We start from the raw sequence: 21207 nt of genomic DNA on the forward strand, positions 1-21207 counted from the left end.
AATAACAAAAGTACAAAGCAGAGTCCTGCACATATCTGAATTACCATCCAGATTAATATAATATACAGTATATATAATCTATATATATTCCTATATAGATTATTTAGGAAAAATATACTTTATCATATTAACCATGTACTAATATGAACATGGAAAAAGGAAAATAATAAATGATTACAGGAAATGTACAAGAGGAGGGTGAAACAAGTAATTAATACCAGGGGTAAATGATTTTATTTTACATAAAATTAATCAGATTGGAAATATTTGTTATTTGATAAATGGCAAGCAAGCTGCTTTTTAACTTTAATATTTATTTATTAATAATTGATATACTATATATAATAAGTTAAACTTAACAATATGATACTGTAAATTAATTTTCCAATATCACTAAACCTTTTTCTAAACTGTACAATATTCTGTTTTATGCATCAAATGTGCGATTACATTTAGGACAAATAAATGTTGTATTTCCCTTCTCATACCACTTCCCCCTTATTACTAAAAAAAGTGCTTCATTATAAAAGTAATCATACATTGATCTATTTTTATAAAACAGGGAATCGGACATTCCCTCTAGCATGCCCTGGTGGGAATCTTTTAGGTCCATGTGTTTCAATGGCAGTAATTGATTACCACCAGGGAATTTCTGGTTCCCTGTCCATTGTATTTCTCACCGACAGATTTGGCAGATTTCTTTCTAATTGGAAATAGTTGGAGAGATGGATCATTAATAAAAACATTTTCATGTATGTGGCTGACTTGTCTCAAACTCTTGGCTCAATATTTTTTATAATCCTAAATAAAGTGTTACAAAGAAAAACATTTTCCTCTGTTATTATTTTCCAACATTGAATTATATATTAATTGCAGTCAATAAAAAAATGAATGAATTGCATTAACTGTAGCCAATTGTAATCAAACATTGGAGAGCTGCAAATATTTCTATTTTCAAAGAATGATAGGATTATTTTTCTCAACTTTAACTTTACAGAAAAACATTTTTCCATCAAAAAAACAATTCTCAGGACAATGGGCACTTTGATTTAACTTGTAACTAAGAACATTATTTGTGCTTAATACATATGTGGCCATTTCTTAAATTAAAGTCAAAACCTTAAAGATCCTTTGGAGGTCACTCTGTAAATTTTCAAGTCATACATCATCCTCTTGTGATCAACATTTTTTGGGGATGTCAGGGGGTCATGTACGATTATGTCCCCAAATATAAAAGCATGTCAGTTTTTTTATAAATCAAATATTGTCATTGATAGATCTTTTTATGCTCCAGACAAATCAGGTATATTGCAAAGCCACTAACCATTGTATTGCAACCAAAATAGTTTGGAGTTTCAGGGAGGCCCATGGGAACATGGCCCAAGTGAATAATGAATTGTAAAAGGCTTGTAGTTTTTTCTGTAAAATATGTTTTTCTGATCATATTTTACCATGATTTATGGAAAAACAACATGTAACCTTTTTATTGGGTGCATATGAATGATGAATAGTTAAGTGTGTCAAGCAGCAAAAATAGACTGTAATTTTTAACCAAGTATTGCAAGAATTCACATGCAAGGTACTTCTGGGTGTGTAGATCCATCACTCATATTGTGTCCTCCCACCAGTTTGTACATACTAAGCCTGTTTTATTAAAGCTCTCCATTTTTAGATGCAAATGTGTATTTTGAGAAATGGTTTGGGGTATGCTTTCTTATTCTCCCATCCCCTAACTTTACTGTATATCCCTTTGGAAATTTAATAAAATCGTTAAAAATAAAGCTCTCCAAGCCTGGAAAACATAGGCAATCATGGGAGCTGTGTAGAGCTCCTGTCAATGTGTTCAGGTCGCAGCCAAGGACAGCTGTCCTCAGTTGCCCCCCTTGGTGTATTAACTTAACACAATGGGCCCACTTTATTAAAACTCTCCAAGACTGGAGAATATAGACCATCGTGGTAGAATCTGGGTGATCTAGCAAAACCTTAGAGAGCTTTAATAAATCAGGCTCACTGTATTGATGAAGTAGCCACCACCAAGGGCAGCAGACCCCACTCCCTATCCCACCGGGAATATATTCAGCAGCTGGGCAAGAGTAAAGCAGCAGCCAGAAAGGTAAGTATATGAAGTCTTCATTAGGATGTCTCCTATATAAAACGTTAAAGACCTATATTGTGGCATCACATACATTCTGCTTGCGGTTTCCTTTTGAAATTGTACATCATTTGATGTAAATTTTGTTTTGCACATTCTATCCATATTGAAATCAAGAGTGAAGATTGTGATTTGTTTGAACTAAGTTCAACTGAAACATATCTGATGAAACTGATAAAAACAGGAAGGGTGATGTCAGAAAAGTTTGCACCTTTTCTTTTTGTTTTTAAGATTTTACGGAGTGTAGCTCTGTGTTTCTCCCAAGAAGCTTTTTTACATTGACCTACTTTTAACTAATTTGCTACCTATGCTGAATGTCAGCCCCATGCATCAGCCAAAAGCAAAGCTAAAGTTTAGTTTACCGAACATTCTTACCACTGGCCACCAATTTAAAAAGATTTCTCCATACTGATCACCAATTTAATAAGCTTTAACACCATTGACCACCTGCCTTGGAAGCTTTTCCCTCACTAACCAGCAATATATGAAGCTTTCTCCCCCTCACCACCTATATAGTAAGTGTTCTCCCCCTCACTATCTATATAGTTAAAAAATAATTTCTCCATTGCCCAGCAAAGTAGGAAGCATTCTCCACACTAATCACCAATGTAAGTAGCATTCTGCCCATTGTCCACCAATATAAGAAGCCTTTCCAAATTGGCCATCGATATAAGAAGTCTTTTCACCATTGAACACCAATATGAAAAACTTTCTCCCCCCCAGCACCTAAATAGAAATTAATCTCTTCATTGCAAAGTAAGAAGCAGTCTTTGCACTAATAACCCATGTAAAATGCATTATTCCTATTGACCACCAATATAAGGAGCCTTTCCCCATTGACAACCAATATAAGAAGCCTTTCCCAATTGACCACCGATATAAGAAGCCTTTTCCCCATTGACCACCAATATAAGAAGCCTTTCCCCATTGACCAGCAATAAGAGAAGCCTTATTCCCATTGACCACCAATATAAGAAGCCTTTCTGACCACCAATGAAAAAAGGCTTTCCCCATTGACCACCAATATAAGAAGCCTTTTCCCCACTGACCACCAATGTAAGAAGCCTTTTCCCCATTGACCACCAATGTAAGACGCCTTTTCCCCATTGACCACCAATATGAGACGCCTTTCCCCATTGACCACCAATGTAAGAAGCCTTTTCCCCATTGGCCACCAATGTAAGAAGCCTTTTCCCCATTGACCACCAATGAAGCCTTTTCCCCATTGACCACCAATATAGGAAGCCTTTTCCCCATTGGCCACCAATGTAAGAAGCCTTTTCCCCATTGACCACCAATGTAAGACGCCTTTTCCCCACTGACCACCAATATGAGAAGGTTTCTTCCCCTCAACACCTATACAAGAAGCATTCTACCCATTGACCATCAGATGATAGCTGTAGATACAGAAACTATTTCCAGGTGTTCTCCAAGATGTGAAGTTTATTTTAAGGCTTCCACCATGTCGAACAGGACTGTGTGAACTATCTTTTTCTTTTCTTTGCACTATCATGCAGAATCCTGTAAGTATGGATTTTTACAAAGAAAGAATACATGAGGTCAGGGTCTGAGAGACTTGGAGCTCCGGTAAAGCAGAAGGTGCCCTGAACTTCTCATGGAACCTTTACGTTTATTGATATGTTCCTAGCAATAGGATGTACGGTCTGAATTTACTATTGTGAGATACAAAAAGAGAGAGAGGGGTGATCAAATGAAAGATGGAAAGAGAAGAAGGCTGGTGAACGGACGGATGATGATGATGAATAGATGATGATGATGAATGGATAATAAGGAAGTGTTGAGGTTCACATCAATCCAATAAGTGTGGTCAGGATCAGGCTGGAGACCGAACACCTATCAGAGAAAGTAAAAAGAAGGGCCCACCAGAGGGTTTTTTATTGTTCTCCTATGAGCTTGTCTGACCCTAAATAGAGTGTGAAAAACGCAGCAGGTGGACCATTCAATTACTGGATCAAATAGGGCAGCAAAAATGGACTGGTTGCTGCAAGGACACTTTCAGGAATGTGGACTCATCAATCACTTTAGGTCCTCCTTCCACATCATACATATTTTTTGATTTATGAGCAAGCAAAAGGAAACAGCGAGTGGTGGGGCAGCAGGCAATGGACCCCGTCCCACCAGAGATTCTTGCATGCACAGGAAACAAGAAAAGCAGGGTTTTTTGAGAATCAAGGTAAGTATGTGAAGTTTGTGTTTAGCACATGTCTCCCTTATAAAATTTCCACTGTGCTGGTGGGTTTTATTTAAAAATACATTGAAGAACTGAAAGATATATTGAAAGTAACTGAAAGATATATAATGCAGCACATTCAGTGAGAGGTGCAGGAAGTTGAGCAGCTTCCTTTCTTTCCTATACATCCTACAAAACTAAAATAACAGGAAGGGTAAGACTAAAAGTCTCTGCACCATTTTATGTCTGAGTATAGATCTGTGCTTGTTTATATTCTCCTACTGTTTGTATGGCTCCCTATCTTTGCTTGATGCCAGCTCCAAGCATCAATAATTCTTCCGGTAAATTAATACTTTCTAAGGTGAGTTTTAAAACAAAGTTTACTTTGCCTAGGTAAACATTGTTTCTTTAAATACATGCAATTAGCAGTCGCTGCCTGCTGGGTGCATTCATTATAAGCTTATAGATGCTTTTGCAAAAAATATGAATAGTGGCTGCATGCACATTGTGATAGTAAATAAGGGGCAGCCTATTGACCACTAATGAAAGAAGCTTTCCCCAACCTACCCAACCATATAAGAAGCATTCTCCCCACTGATCATCTATATAGGAAGCATTCTCCCCACTCATCATTAATGTTGCAATGGATGAGCCCAACCTTCCCTCCTCAGCCAACCTGCTCTCCATTACTTCCTCATTTGGACTCACACAGAACATCCATGGTCCCACACACATAGCTGGACACACTTTGGGCCTGGTACTTTCTAAACTCACTCTCCTTGACAACTCACCATTTCTCCTTTCTGATCACACCCTTACCATCTTCAACCTATCGAGCCTCCAACCCACGCAACCTCTTCTCTACAATTACCTCCCTCCTAAACCCCACACCTGCTCCCCCCACAACATCCTTCTCTACCCAAGACATTGCCACCTACTTCAGAGATAAAATAGACAAAATCAGACATGATGTCTCTCCCCCCCAAGCCACTCCAACCATACCCCCCCCTTCCACCTGTAAATCATCTCTGGCCTCCCTCAGCCCTGTTACTGTGGACGAAGTCTTAACTCTTCTCTCATCATCTCCGTCTATTACCTGTCCACTTGACCCAATTCCCTCTGACCTACTCCGTGCCCATTCCTCCACCCTGGCCCCTACCCTAACCGAACTATTCAACCTCTCCCTTTCTACTGGTACATACCCCTCAGCTTTTAAACATGCCATAATTCTCCCTATCCTAAAGAAACCCTCACTGGACCCCTCCCTACCCTCCAACTACCGTCCTATCTCCCTTCTCCCATATGTCTCCAAACTTCTTGAACGCCTTGTCTACAAAAGACTCACCCATTACCTGAGCACCAACTCTCTCCTTGACCCCCTCCAGTCTGGTTTTAGAGCTTCCCACTCCACTGAAACAGCCCTTACTAAAGTGGCCAATGACCTCATCAGAGCTAAGTCTCAAGGCAACTTTTCCCTGCTCCTTCTCCTGATCTTTCCTCTGCTTTTGACACTGTTGATCACCCCCTTCTAATACAAATCATGCACTCCATTGGTATCTGTGACACTGCTCTCTCTTGGTTTGCTTCCTATCTGTCTGACCGCTCCTTTCAAGTTTCTTTCAATGGTAACTCTTCCTCGCCCACTCTCCTCCCTGTTGGTGTTCCCCAAGGGTCAGTTCTTGGACCGGTCCTCTTTTCTCTGTACACCTCCTCTCTCGGTAGTCTCATATCCTCCTTTGGCATACAGTACCATCTGTATGCTGATGACACCCAAATTTATCTGTCCACCCCTGACCTGTCTCCCTCAGTCCTGGATAAGGTCTCATGCTGCCTGTCGGCCATCTCATCATGGATGTCTGACCGATTCCTGAAACTCAACCTGGATAAAGGGGAACTCATCATCATCCCCCCCTCAAACTCCAAATCCCCCCCTGACATATATCTAACTGTTAACAACACTGTTATTCCCCCCTCCCCTCAGGCACGTTGTCTTGGTGTCACCTTTGACTCGGCCCTCTCATTTACCCCCCATATTCAGAACATTTCCAGGTCCTGTCACTTTCAGCTACGCAACATCTCCAAAATCCGCCCCTACCTGTCCCCTGAGAACACCAAACTCCTTGTACACGCTCTTATCATCTCTCGTCTGGACTACTGTAACCTCCTCCTCTCTGGTATTCCAGTAACCCAACTCTCTCCTCTACAATCTATCATGAATGCTGCAGCCCGATTCATCCATCCTTCCCTCCGCTCCTCTTCCGCTGCATTTCTTTGCAGTTCTCTCCATTGGCTTCCATTTCACCTTAGAATCAAATTCATCTCTTGTGCTTTGCCTTCAATTCCCTCCACAGTTATTGTCCCACTTACATTTCTGACCTGGTAAAAAAGTACTCCACCAACTCTCTTCGCTCCTCCACTGACCTACTAATGACTTTCCCACTCAAAACCTCATCACACGCACGGCTCTAAGACTTTTCTAGAGCTGCCCAACTTTTCAAACTTGCCTACCCATCTTCTTCTGTCTTTTAAAACTGTCACTACTTCCCCCCACTACATATTTCCCCTCCTATTGTGTGTTACTTCCCCCACCTCCTAGATTGTAAGCTCTTCAGGGCAGGGTCCTCTCCTCCTGTATCAATGTCTGTGTTAGTCTGTCATTTGCAACCCCTATTTAATGTACAGTGCTGTGTAATATGTTGGCGCTATATAAGTCCTGTTTATTAATAATAATAATAATAATAATAATAATAATAAATAATAATAATCTAAATAGGAAACATTCTCCTCTCTGATCATCTATATAGAGAGTATACTCCCCACCTACCCATCAATATATTAAACATTCGTCCTACCGGCCACCTATTTAGGAAGCATTCCACCCACCTACCACCTGTATAGTAAGCATTCTGCCCACTGATCACCTATATAGGTTTTCTCCCCATTGACCACTTTTCTAGGAAGCATTCTCTGCATTTGTTATCTATATAAAAACAAATACTGGACGCTTCCCACCCATTTTTCACCCTGCGAACAACCTGCTGAATCCAAATCATTTTCTGCAATTCAAAGAGACATAATTTGCACCAACAATAGTACCTGTTGGAGGATCAGGCCAATGGAGTAAAATGGGTAAGGGTACATATGGTGTGTATTGCACAGCAGACCTATTATTATACAAACAATGACACAGGAGGAGGAGGGGGCCATGCCTAAAAAAGCTTACAATCTAAAACCTATGACTTTACCTGGTCTATGCCAAGCACTGGTATGCATCATAAGGTAAATTTAATATGAGGGGATGCTGAGAAGTTCCTGCCTTTGCCCAGAAAGAAGAGAGGCAGAGTTATGAAATAACACAATTATTCAACATATTCCCCCCTGAGACTGATGCACTTGGTACAGCGTAGTTGCAGCTTTTCTAGACCGTTCAAATAAAAGCCCTTCGATTGGGCCTCAAACCAGCTCTCAGCAGCATATTTGACGTCAGAAATGTCCTCAAAACGTTGCCCCTTTAGGTGTTTCTTCAAATTCAGGAACGGAAAATAGTCCGAAGGGGCCAGGTCAGGTGAGTAGGGGGATGGTGGACTAATTGGAAACCCAGGGTGTTCAATTTGGCAGCCGCAACGTTGGACGTGTGCGCAGGTGCATTGTCCTGCAAAAAAAAAAGATCCCTTTGGTCAACTTTCCGGCGTTTCGTCCTTATTGCCTCCTTCAGCTGCTCCAGGAGGTTAGCATATTACTGTCCGGTGATACTAGAGCCCTGAGGTCCACTAAAAGAATACCGTCTTCGTCCCAGAAAACAGACGCCATGACTTTTTTGGCCCATTTCTGGGTTCGGAACTTCTTTGGCCGTGGTGACCCGCTGTGGCGCCATTACTTTGACTGTTCCTTGGTTTCAGGGTCATAGATGTGGAGCCAGGTTTCATCCTCAATCACTAACCTAGCCAAAAAGTCTGTGCAGCTTCAAAATGGGCCAAAATGGATTGCTTCAACTTGTTCCTTCTTCTGATCACTGTTCAAACATTTCAGCACCCACTTCGCTGAAAGCTTGCCATGTCTAGGGTAGTGGTGATAACAAACCCAACACGCTCCTATGAGATGTCAAGTATCTGGGATATATTTTTAGCATCGCAGGTTCCGGGTCAGTTGAGGTTGGGGGGCACCCACTGTGGGGCTCATCTTCAAACGGTGAAACAAGATATCCAGGCTGTGACAGTGATGTATGAAGGACTTTTCTCCCCCAGTGTTTGTGACATCTCAGTGTGAATGTCCATGGCTGACTTTCCCTGGAGAAACAAAAACTTCATGACGGCCCGTAACTCCAACGATGTGAAACTTGCTTGTGCCTCTGCCATCACAGCTTCTCACTAAAAGAATAAACAGTTTTAAGAATCGCAAAGACCTGATATTCACACAGTTACATACTAAGATATTAGGCTTTCATATGCCCCCACACTCATCTGAAAGGGGGCGAAGTCAGTAACTTCTCAGCACCCCCTTGGAATGACCTTTTTTCATGCTCGTGGTTTGATAAACAATACCATTGAAAGTGTTTTCTGGATATCTTGTTTAAAAAAGTGCAAAAAATGGCTGATCCACAGTATCACACCAATCAACAAATTGCATAGGAAAACAAAAAGGCTGGGCTCCAATGGTCTGCAGAAATGATATTTTTAGCTAATAAATGCGAATGTAGATAGTGAATGACATTTAGAGATTTTTTTTTCAGTGCAAATGTTATAGTTACAATCTGCAATGCAAAGAACTTTCTATTAAAATCTGCCATCTAGTGGTAAAATTACAGAATACATCCGAGGACAAAAAATCAAACTAATCCTCTCCTACTAATCCAAAATTCCAACCAATCCTATAGGCTACCTGTGGAGCCAGAGGTTTCCAAGCACATTGCAGTCAATGCTGGCCACTGCAGAATTTGAAATTTGATAATTTAGCACAATGATAAAATGAATATACTGTATAGTGGTAAATCATGTAACAAAGTTTGATTATTAATTGTCATTAACTTTACAGTTTATGAAAACCCTGATATTAAAATTTCTTATTTTTTTATTTTTGCCAACTAAACATACCATAGCGAGTATTTTGTTCTATATTTTTAATTATTGCAACAAATCCTGACCCTGCAAGAAATGTATCTATTACAAGCACCAAAACCTTAAAATATACCCTTAACATTCACGTCTTCAATGACAGTTTGTCATTCCTTGTATCCTGATATAAATGCATCTGACCCCCCCCCCCCTTTACTACACCAGATTTTTTTTTGTCCACCAGCTTTATTTTTGTCCTCTTGTGTAATGTGTCTTACTCCTCTAGATTAGAAGTTTGGAAGGAATGAAGAGGTAATATAAGGAGAGGAATGAGGAGAGGGGAAGAGATGAGAACGCAGGAGGAGAGGAAATGAGAAGAGGTTATGGAGGTCAGGAAAGGGGAGCAGAAGAGAAGATGGGGGGGATGAGGAGAGGAGGAGTAGATAAGAAGGAGAGTCAATGACTTTGTTCCTTTTAATCCACCAAAAACAAGTAAACAGAGCTGACACCACATGATTTAGGAATTCAGATCTGTGTTGTCATGTTAAAGTAGACAGAACACAGACAGACAGAAGATGCAACTCCCCCCCACTTTATCCTCAAATAAATAAAATAGCGGGAGTTAGGCTTTGAGCTATACATGTCCCTCCAGATCCCTTTCTTATGTCTGGTAAGCATGGCTTATGATAGGATGGAGCCTGCGGGCCTTGCAAATTTTTTTTTGGGACTCATTTTGAAATTTGTCAGGGGCAGCACTTCCTGTTGTAGACTGACAGCACACAGCCACTCCTCAAAGAGAATTGAGTAAAAGGTCTCAATTCCCAACACGTTTCTCCCATGTAAGGCTTCTTCGGGGGTTACAAACAGAGGCGCATCACAAAAGGTCCCACAGGAGCGGTGCTCCGAGGAAAGCAGGTTGGAAGACCTCATCAGGTACAGAAATCAGAATATGATGGATTCATATAAAGGGATGTCCAGGTTGTGTCTTAGTGTGGCGTTAGATTTAGCAGAGGTGACGGATCCCTGGTTACAGGGATGGTGTATCTTGCTTCTTTTCAGAGGTCCTGTACTGAGTTTTGTATCTTTATATAGAATGAAAAATAATTTTTACCTTAGCTAAATTTCTTTCTTTTTATTTTAGAATGTGAAATAGTCCAGACCCCGTATGAAATAGAAGTGCAAATGAATCAAGAAGTAAAATTCAACTGCCAGATTATAGGCGATTGCAAAATACAATTTGTTAATGTGACCAAACACCACACAATTCTGATCATGAGAGAGAACGGGAATCTAGAAGTAATCGACAACAACACAGACATCCATGGACCAGATAACAATTTCACAGTGACTATTAAGCAAATAAGAAATCAAAGTGACATTGATATCTACTACTGTGGTGCAAAAATCAACATGACAAGTGAACCCCTTTATATTTCAGGAAACGGCACATTTGTGTTTGACACAAAGCAAGGTAACTATCAATATATCTGCACAAGTGTAAATGAGAATGAAACAATCTTCTGGTCACTGAGACAACATGACCACTACAAAACATGTGCAACCTGCAAGATCTACCAGTAACAGGAAGCACAAAGTGAAAGTGATTTTACTGAGATCACATACATTGCAGGGATCTGTGCAGGGGGACATCTCTTCTCACTCCATTGCATTCTCCCTCTGAAGACCCTTCTTCTCCCCACTGCTTCCCTTACTGTTCTTATCTCTCTCCCCCTTCTACCTCTCCCCCTTTCTTTCTTCTTCTCTCTTCTCTACTTCCCCCTCTCTCTCTCCCATCTCCTTCTTTGCTCTTTTTCTCACACCGCCCCATTTTCCTCTTCTCCCCCATCTCTCTCTTCTTTTCCTTCCCTTCTTCCCCTTCCATGTTCTCTCTCTAACCTCTTCTCTATTTTCTGTACTATCACTCTCTTGTCTACTCTAGCCCTTCCCACTCCATTCTTCTCTGTTTCTTCTCTTTACCTCTCCCTTTATCTTCTACCCCCTCTCCTCTCTCCATCCCTCTTTCTGCCCTTCTTTTCATGTCTTCCCCTTCTTAATCTCACCCCCACATTTTTCAATTTCTCTCTCTCTCCTTTCTTCTCTTTTTCTTTTCTCCTCCTCTCCCTCTGTTGCCTCTTTCACTCCCTCTCTCTCCTTTTACCCTCTTTCCCTCCCACTCACTCTGCCCTCTCTGCCTTTCTCTTTTCTTGTATATCTCTTTCTCTCTTCCCCTCACTATCTCTTTTCTCCTGTCCATTCTCTCCTCTATTTCTCTCTCCTCCTCTATCTCTCCACTTTCCTTTACCTCCCCTTCTCACTCTCTCCCTACTTTACCCTCCCACCCAATCTCCCTCCCTTGTCTCTTCCCACTCTCTTCCTCCTTTGTGTCTCTTCTTTTTCCCCTAGTTCATCTCTCTCTCTCTCTCTTCCCTTCTAACTCTCTCTTATCTCTTTCCTCACTTTACCCGCTTTCTTTTTATGTCCTTCCTCTCTCTCTGCCTCTCTTCTCTCTCTAGCTCTCTCTCCCTCTCTCACTTTTCCCTCTCTTTTGTTTTTTTGGAACAGCTTTCATGGTGTGTTTGTGTATGTCAGGATCAAAGGCTGTTATTGGTTTAGAAGGTGGGAGCAGCAAAAGCTAGCTGGCCTGGGGGAGCAAAAAGTAAATGTTTGCCTATCTCAATGGTTTTTGTTTCATTCTTTGCCCGTTCTGTTCATTGGTTAGTGATTTCATCCCAGTGAAGCAGCACAGTGGCTCAAAGGTTAGCACTCTGACTTTTGTAGCACTGGGCCCCTGCAAACCTTGCTTAGGAGTGTTCCCTTGTGTTTGCGTGGGTTTTATTCTGGGTACTCTGGTTTCCTCCCACATTCATGTCATCCATTTTTAAATTATTTGGCTACTGTTACATTTCCTAACATTTGTTTTGCTTTCTGTTTCACAGGTTCAGAGTCTCATTATGTAATTTGGATTGTAGCAGTGATCATCGCAGTGGTAATTGTAGTAGCAGTCGTGTGTTTTTGTGTGAGTACTATTATTTACATACAATAACTAAGTAGTGTTTTTTATCCTTATAGATTACAATAACTAAGTAGTGTTTTTTATCCTTTTAGATATAGATTTTTCTTCTTCATGGGAATCAGTTTGTCACACTCGGAGAGTCGGAGCCACTAGAGGGCGCTATGTATTGTTCTATGATGAAGTAAGCCCTAAGAAGGGCCAAGGAGCAGAATCTAAGTAGCAGCCTGAGCTTTCCCAGAGCCTCTAGTGGTGAAGGTGTTGCACTGCAGGTTTAAACCAGGTTGCAGTCATTGGGTACTGTGACAGATCAGCAGCACTGCTAATCTAGTACTTTTTGTCCTCCTGATAGTGTCTGATTAGCAGCATCAAGTGGTGAGAGGGGAATGGTAGCAACGCTACCTAGCAGGGAGGTCTGGAGTTGCTGAAGGCGAGTTGATAAATCTTGCAGCACCCGTACAACTTGATTTGTTTGAGCCTCCTGTTGTTCAATTTGTCGCTCCAGGGCTTGCACAGCGCTGGGCAGAGGAATATCAGTGGGATTTAGGCCTCAGCAAACTGTCACGAACAAGACACTTGAACAGGAGGTGGACACTCTGCGCTACCAGCACGTTTAGCAGAGGAGATATCAGAGGCGTGGAGTCTAAGGTACTCCCCGATGTTCACCAGAGCACCCCAAGGGGTGCAAGGGGTGTTGGGCTGTGCTGCGAAGAGCACCCAGGTTGCGGCCCTCAGACTCACCCGTGCAGGTAGCAGCTGACAGCTGGAGATAACCAAAGGCGAAGTACAAAATCGTCAGGCAGATTCAACAACCGAAAACAGGACCGGGTGAGGACCGGCTCAGGAACCGGAAACCAGGACTGGAAACTGAATGCTCACAGGAACCTCAGATAGTAACACCTATTGCTGAGAGGCAACAGGTGTCTGGCTGAGCCCAGCATATATAGGGAGACTGACAGGCTAGGAGGACAGGTGAGAATCAATTAGCAGAAATGGCTCAGCAACGTCCCTAAGTCCAGAGCCAGCAGATCTTGCAGAGCAAGGTGGGAACAGCTGCTGCTAATCAGACACTATCAGAAGGACAAGTACCAGATCAGCAGTGTTGCTGATCTTTGACAGGTACACCAGGGTGGGCAGAACAGCTTGAACTACAAAACTAGCAAACAAGTTAAGGCAGACAGCATACAGGTGAGGTCAGAAGCAAGTCAGGGGTCAAGTATCAGGGAGCAACAAAGAGACATGGGGTCATAGGACCTGCTAGAACCATAGAGATTGGAAAACCTATGACAATATTAGACTTCTGTTCAGGAGTCTTCAGATAATCATAGGTAGGTTAGCTGATTTTCTTTCACTCTCTTTTACATAATACAGTGTAAAACTTTCCTAATTGTTTTACGTCTTAATGATCCATTCCTTCTTCCCATTGTTCAAATAGTCACCATAAATTCCCTCTATCCTTTGCAGAGAGCTGCATATCCTTTTGCCAGTGGCTACAATTCATGCTCCGTTTAGAATGTCTTTATTTGTAGCCACCCCATTGTGCTGTAGAGAGCCAAGACTACAAATGTACACCCCTGATATATAGATATTACTCATATTATTGTGTGCTTGTTGCTTCCTATTAATTTTCAATGTAGGAACCTTTAAAGCTAGTGCCTGTTTATTTTATTTCAATTAACTGGGGAGAGGTGTGTTTAGAATGTAAAGGGAACATTGTAACATTGTTGAATGATGTGTTAAATTGTATTGATTATTTAATTTGCGGGGAAAAAAACAAAAAAAGGTAACAAGGTGTGTTAGCAAAGAGACAAAGGTAGCAAGGTGTGTAAGTGGCATAAAGAGTCCTCTGGAATCTGACTTACCATGGCAGGAAGAAGGGCAAAAGGGCCCAGTTTTGTGTTGGGGTCTGCATCTGAGGATCTTATTGGAATTTGGACATCTTCCTTAAACGGGGGTTGCCTAGATATTCACCCCCTGACCCTGGGGAAAAAGAACAGAATACCCATTCTCAGATTTTTTATTTTAGGGGTTTTTTTAGCTCCTAAAAATTGCACTACACTTTTTTCTAAATAACAACTACCTATGCAGGGTGCAGTGGTGTCCAAATAGGGGATCCCACAACAATCCAAACAGTGCTGGATATCCTCCTCTCACAAAGCAACCTCAGTAATCAGTATTGTGCTCCTGTCATTGTGTTCAGGTAGCAGCCAAGAGCAGCTGTCCTCAACTGTCCACTTGCAGTAATGAGTTTTACAGGAGCAAACCCTGGGCTGAAACACAACATTTTTGTGAAACTTAGAAGCTCACCCCTTCTCTTTTTACGTAATTCCACAAGTGCCCCAGACCTCCCAAACGACAATACTATGTTTAGGGGCTGTGCAGTTACCCTAAAAGCTATTAGGTATAGATTATATATAGGATTTAGATTTGTTTTACGGTGGTTGAAATAGACTGTACAGGTATTCCTAGGTTTTATTCCATCTCTCCTGAACCCATTCTTGTGCCAACAACTGCACCCTAGTTAGCCTCATTATTTTTTGAAAAAAAAACAATACTCAATGAAATAAACTAAGTTACTCTAAGGCAATGATGGCAAAACTTTTAGAGACCGAGTGCCCAAACTGCAACCCAAAACCCACTTATTTATCGCCAACACAGCAATTTACCCTGAATACTGAGGATTTAGTTTAGAAAAAAACAACTCATACATAAAACATCTTTTGTCTTCAATAACACACAATAACAGTACTTTCAATGATACAAAATAACTTTTTATTGAAAGGTAAAAGTTTGCATTTGGCGTGCTTTTGAATTTTTGCCTTTTGTATACATGCTGATGATTTGTCTAACCTTGGCTCATACTTTGTAAGTTTGAGAGCAACACATGCAGCTCTTAGTCTGTTTCTGGTGTCAGATTTACCGTTATTGTGGTTTTCTTTGATATACTGTAATTCAAAGCTAAAAAGTGCTTTCATTGACTTAAATTATTTGGCAGAGAATTCCACACAGTAAGAATTTCATTTTCAAAACTAACTGTGCTGTCATTTGTCATCCATTCTATGTTCTCACGTGTTTCACACAGAGTTGTCTCCATCTTCAGAACTGTAAAAATCTGTTACTAAAATTTACTATTGCAGCTGCTACAGAAAATTCCTTGTAGATTCCTTGATGTCTTGTAGGATTTTCTGTAATTGTAGAATTTTCTAAATCCATTTTTAAATTTGGAAAAATTTTCAGCAGCCCATTTTTAAGGTCTCTTTCAAAAACTTGCAGTTTCCTCTCAATTGTTGCGATATCACAAAACATCCTTTCTGCTGTTTTCCCTACACCTTCTAGTTATTTGTTCAGTACATTGTAGTGTAGTGTCTGTAAAAACACATGAGGTTGGTAAGCCCGGCCATATCAGTGAGCTGTGGATATTCCGGACCTTTTTCACTCATAAACAGCCGAATTTTTTTCAAGCAGTATTTGTCCTCCGCTCAGCCACCGGACATTATTGTACATAAGTAAACAATTATACTGTGCCTGAACCTCCTCAAGAAGTGCTTGAAACTGTATAAAATTTAGAGCACGAGCCATTATGTAATACACAATTTTTGTTACATATTGGGACATGGTTAAATTACTTTGCTGCTTTCCCTGGCTTCTTGATATATAATACAATGGAACTGGATGACTTGATACTTTGTTTCTTTAACAAAGAACTGTATGAAACCAGATGTTGCCCCACCATAGAAGGTGCCCCATCATTAGTAATTGAAACCACTTTTCTGATCTCATGTCTTGTGAAGAATAAACCTCCATCACAGCATTGCGGTTATCTATGCCTTGTATTCTTTCATCCAAAGCTCTTCTCTCATGATGTCACCAGCAGCATAACACAAAATTACTGCTAGCCTTGCCTGAATATTTTTTTCTGTGCTTTCAGCTAAACACATGGAGTAACATCACTTGTCAATCTTTAACAGTATTTCTGCATCTCAGAGATGCATTGAATAATTTTATCCTTGTTTAGGAAATCCTGAAAAATTACTCCCAGACAACATGGTTGTTTTCATGATATCGCCATCAGAGGTGTTTTGCTATGCACAGTAAAATTTGAAAACTGGCAGCTGTCAGATGATTTGTTCTAGAAAGATAGTTGTAAAAACTAAGATACTGGGAATTATATTTCCCCAATTTCCCTTTAAGAAACTTTTTTTCTTTCAGTTTCACCAAGTTTGACACTTTTGTGGTTGGTGTCAAAGTGTTGTCTGACTCTCGATGTGTGACACACAACACTTTCATTACACAGAATACATTACTTATTTTCATTGCATTCAATCACTCCAAATGACTGCCCAGGCCTCTTGGAATGATCTTCCACTATCTGTTTTTGCTTTTTTTGCTGTACTAATTTTTGGGTGTTCAGGACAAAATTAAAAAAAAAAATGAAGCACTAATACAAATTTACTCTTATACCAAAAATAGCTAATTTTAGGACTAAAGAAGTGAATATTCCCTGAATCAACAATCTATGGCAGTGATTCTCAGAAGGATTCCTTTTTCATTTGCTGCCCACCAGGGGGCAATGTTCCACTGAGCACCAGCTATTGGCCTGCGCTGAGAAAGAATGCGTCAGACTTCTTGGGAATTGCTATAAAAAGAGTGTGGAGGTATAACGCGCAATTCCCATACACAGGAGCTGTGCCGACCTTGATCATCCATACAAGCTACCATTTTCCCATTAGCAGGAGCCAAGGTTGGTTCCTATGTACAGCAGCCAATACAAAGTTCCCCGACAACCCCAGTACGATGAGTGCACGTCTGTCCTCTCCTCTCATATAGCGCACACAAAGGCTATAGAGAGCCGAACCCTGCACACCAACCTATCCCAGCACACTGAGTATTACACGGGTCATGTGATGTCAGGTAAACGCAACCTGCTGCTATGCAATGACATTGTAACCTTTCATGTACTGAGCGCACAGAACATATGTCAATAGGTGTGGATGTCATTCATGCAATGTACAACAATCACTCCCAATGACAGAACCAATTCATAAGCCGACACCAGCAATGAGCGCCAACCTGATAAGAAGAGCCCACTGGATCAGGCCAATGGCCCATCTAGTCCAGCTTCTGTCTCTCACAGTGGCCCACATGTATAAAATACAGGTAGCACAAACCCATCAGGGCTAGTAACCCGTGATGGACTTTTCCTCCAGAAATGTGTCTAATGCCCTCCTTAAGGCATCTAGGCTGGATGCCATCATCACAGTGTAGACTTACTGCCTTCATTTCTTTCAGTAACTAAGACATTGTCACTAACACATAAAATGATCAACATCTTCCTAGTAGGGTGCAGAGTGAAAAAATAATATTATTAATTATAAATATCATTTATATGTCACATTACAGGAATGCAGGGAGTTTTACTAAACCCATGTCAATTGCAAAGCAATGCAGCACATTGCACACAACTGTGCTGTGGGCAGCAAAACACAGTTACAGGGTTCCCAACACATTTAACAGGCACTTACCTTCTACCACAAGCTATGTGTTCACCTTGTCCTTATTGGGCATAGCAGACTGGTACTCCTTTCCCTGGGCTGTGTAGCTCTGTTCTGTGTCTTCAGCTTTCATACTCTACTTTCCATAACTAGGAGGGGGCAGGACAAGATCTCCCCTTCCCTACCCCCTCCATAACTTTCGACTCTCCCTCTTTACTTTCACATCAGCTTCAATACACATCAGCTGCCTCTCCTCCTCATAGCCTGGTATTCTGAGGGGTAACTGATGACTCCAGAGAAGAAGGGAAATTCCACAGCCAGCATGGGCTGAGAGAGGGACAGCCAATGGGAGGCCAGCCAGTTTGGGAGTGCATCCCCACAGAGAGGCCTCTGAGTGTCCCCTCTGGCACACGTGCCATAGGTTCGCCACCACTGCTCTAAGGGGTCTTTTCACAATATTTTTATTCAATTCATCATGTTTTTGCGCACGACTCAACCAAATTTATCCAAAATACCCCTTTTTTTAATTTAGCAAATGAAGGATGGTATGAGTAAAATTTGCGTCACTTCACACATTCTCCTAATAAATCCATTGCAAAAATAATGTATGCTTTTCAAATAGGGTGAATCTTGGGTAACAGATCAATAACTTTTCAAGTAAATTATACCTGCCAAAATAAAGGGTTCATTTTGAAAAATCACTAGTTAATTTTGAAATCACTATTGATCTATTGATTATTGCAATTGACAATTTATTTTTTTATATGAAGTGTGAACATAGAAGTTAGTGTATGATGTTGCATTGAGTAACCAAACTATGTATTTTCTCAGAAAAGGAAATCAAGAGGTTCATCCTATTGAGTACGCCACCCAGGAGCCATTGCAAGGTTAGTATTACATTGTAATAATAAAATATACTTTGCGTAAATTACCACATTTTTCGGACCATAAAACGCAAAAGTAAGGGAAAATAGGGGGTGTGTCCTGTGGTCCAAATACCCCCCCCCGCACTTCTAAGAGGAGCCCCACCAGGTGGCTGCAATTCCATCTAGCCTGGCATCCCCCCTGCAGCATGGACCCCCCCCCCCCCCCCCCGCACTTCTAAGAGGAGCCCCACCAGGTGGCTGCAATTCCATCTAGCCTGGCATCCCCCCTGCAGCATGGCCTCCTCTGTTCTGCAGCCTCCCTTGCCCAGATTACAAAAAAAAGGCCTCCACCCCTACCTTATCCTATCGATTGCAGAGCCCTGCCTTCCCCCTCCCTGTGTTTATCAGCAGTTGTGTCTATAGGGATGCTGGGATGGGTTTCTGTGTGAGAAGGCTCTGTGTAACAGTGGGGAAGGAGGCAGAGAGAGCAGGAGGAGGGCAGTGTGAGATGAGCAGTGCTGGTTAGCAGCTTTTTTTTTTCTTGTGTAGCAGTAATTCTCCTATGACAGGTGAGCTGTAGCTTTCCTGTCACTATACTCTTGTAGTGCAATATCTGTGCAATGTGCAATGTGTCTGTGCAATGTGCTATGTGCAATGTGCAAATTGGCTGTGCAATGGTTAATGTGCTATTTGCAATGTGCCTGTGCAATGTGTCTCTCTCGTTAAATATTATTCTGCTATAATTTTTTAAACATTTCTTTATACAATTTGGTTCAGAATATTTTTTTCTTGTTTTCCTCCTCTAAAACCTGGGTGCGTCTTATGGCCAGGTGCGTCTTATAGTCCATATCCTAGAACTCCTGAACTCTAAAGGAGAGGAAATAAAAGCAGTGTTCATTCATCATCTGCTACAAGAATTTAACTGACAATCAACAAGAAGAATCATAAAACTAAACAAGGGAACCCAAAGCTGGAATGTAATGTGTATCTAAAGCCCGTGTATAGGTCTGAACGGCCCACAGAAGGACCTGAAAAAAACAAATTATGCCTCCATTTTTTGTGTGCTCTCCAGTGGGCCCCTGCTGCCTTACAGCAGGTTCAATTGGGCCCTTTAGTAGGCCAATATTTTCAGTCCAACTATGCGTGTATATGTATATTTTTCTAGTTTTGTATGAAATGTGGAATAGTAAAAACTATGTCAGTGTGCATTTTGTGTGTCTGTGTCCTACTTTAAAGGTTATTTTTTTTCCTGTCCTTGAGACCGATCACAATAATTGTATATATCAATAATATGGAAGATTTTTTGCACAGAATGTCGGTGTCACAATATTGATGACTGTGATTGGTACGTTGAATACTTATAGTTATTTGTAATTTAAATTGTACCTTAACATGCATGCATAGGGCCTGGTTTAATAAAGCCTTGCAAGACTGATGAAGAAGATAAACTACCTGTATCTGCTATCTACATGGAACTCCTGTCATTGGCCCTGATAGTCTATCTACTTAAGTCATTGGGAGCTTCAATAAATCCGGCTCATTGTATAGAATGCAGTGGTCAGGCCTATGTATTGTACAACATATAGAGTAAAGCTTTCAGGGCAATAGAATATAGAGCAATGGAGTATGGAAATGGAATGATAGGTATTATTAAGCCCTTTACTGGTTAGAGAAAAAACATGTCCCAGTGCCAGTTGTGGTAGAGAAAAGCCATGTGGTCATATAGATAGAGTGATAGAGTGGGGTGTCCTAAAATCAGGGGTTCTTGGGTACAAAACAATTGCCAAGGTTCAGTGGATGCCTTGTATTGATGGTCAGTGGTAAGATAAAATGCCCATCACTGGTGGGCAAGAAAAGGACAAACCTGTCAATAAGAAGAAAGCAATAACTGGTGGTTACAATAGTGCCCAGTCAGGGATCGCCCAATATTGGCCAGTGGGGGAGTAAGGACAAAAAGCTGAAAGCTTCACATTGAAAAACTCATTTATAACTGCCTCCTTCTGGAAAAAAAATATTCTGCTGTTTGTGACCTAAACAAAAGTTACCATATTTTTTGCCGTATAAGACTCACTTCCATGCGTCCTATACGACAAATGTGTTATAAAATAATTAAAATAAGATACTCACCCGATACCTGATCCTGCGTGTGTCTCTTCTCCTCGCTGGCTGCATACAGCGTGTGTCTCCTCTCCTCTCTGACATCAGCATGTCACATCAGAGCACATCAGAGCGAAAGAAGCCAGCACAGCGCCCCCTGCTGTTCCCTGTCCTAACTACCGTACAGTGGAAAAAAAGCACAGAGTGATCAGAAGGGGAATTTGAATGACACAGAGTGATCAGAAGGGGAATTTGAATGATGACACAGAGTGATCAGAAAGGGAATTTGAATGACACAGAGTGATCAGAAGGGGAATTTGAATGACACAGAGTGATCAGAAAGGGAAT

Source organism: Pyxicephalus adspersus, chromosome 3 (genome assembly GCF_032062135.1).
Source record: "Pyxicephalus adspersus chromosome 3, UCB_Pads_2.0, whole genome shotgun sequence".
Lineage (NCBI taxonomy): Eukaryota > Metazoa > Chordata > Amphibia > Anura > Pyxicephalidae > Pyxicephalus > Pyxicephalus adspersus.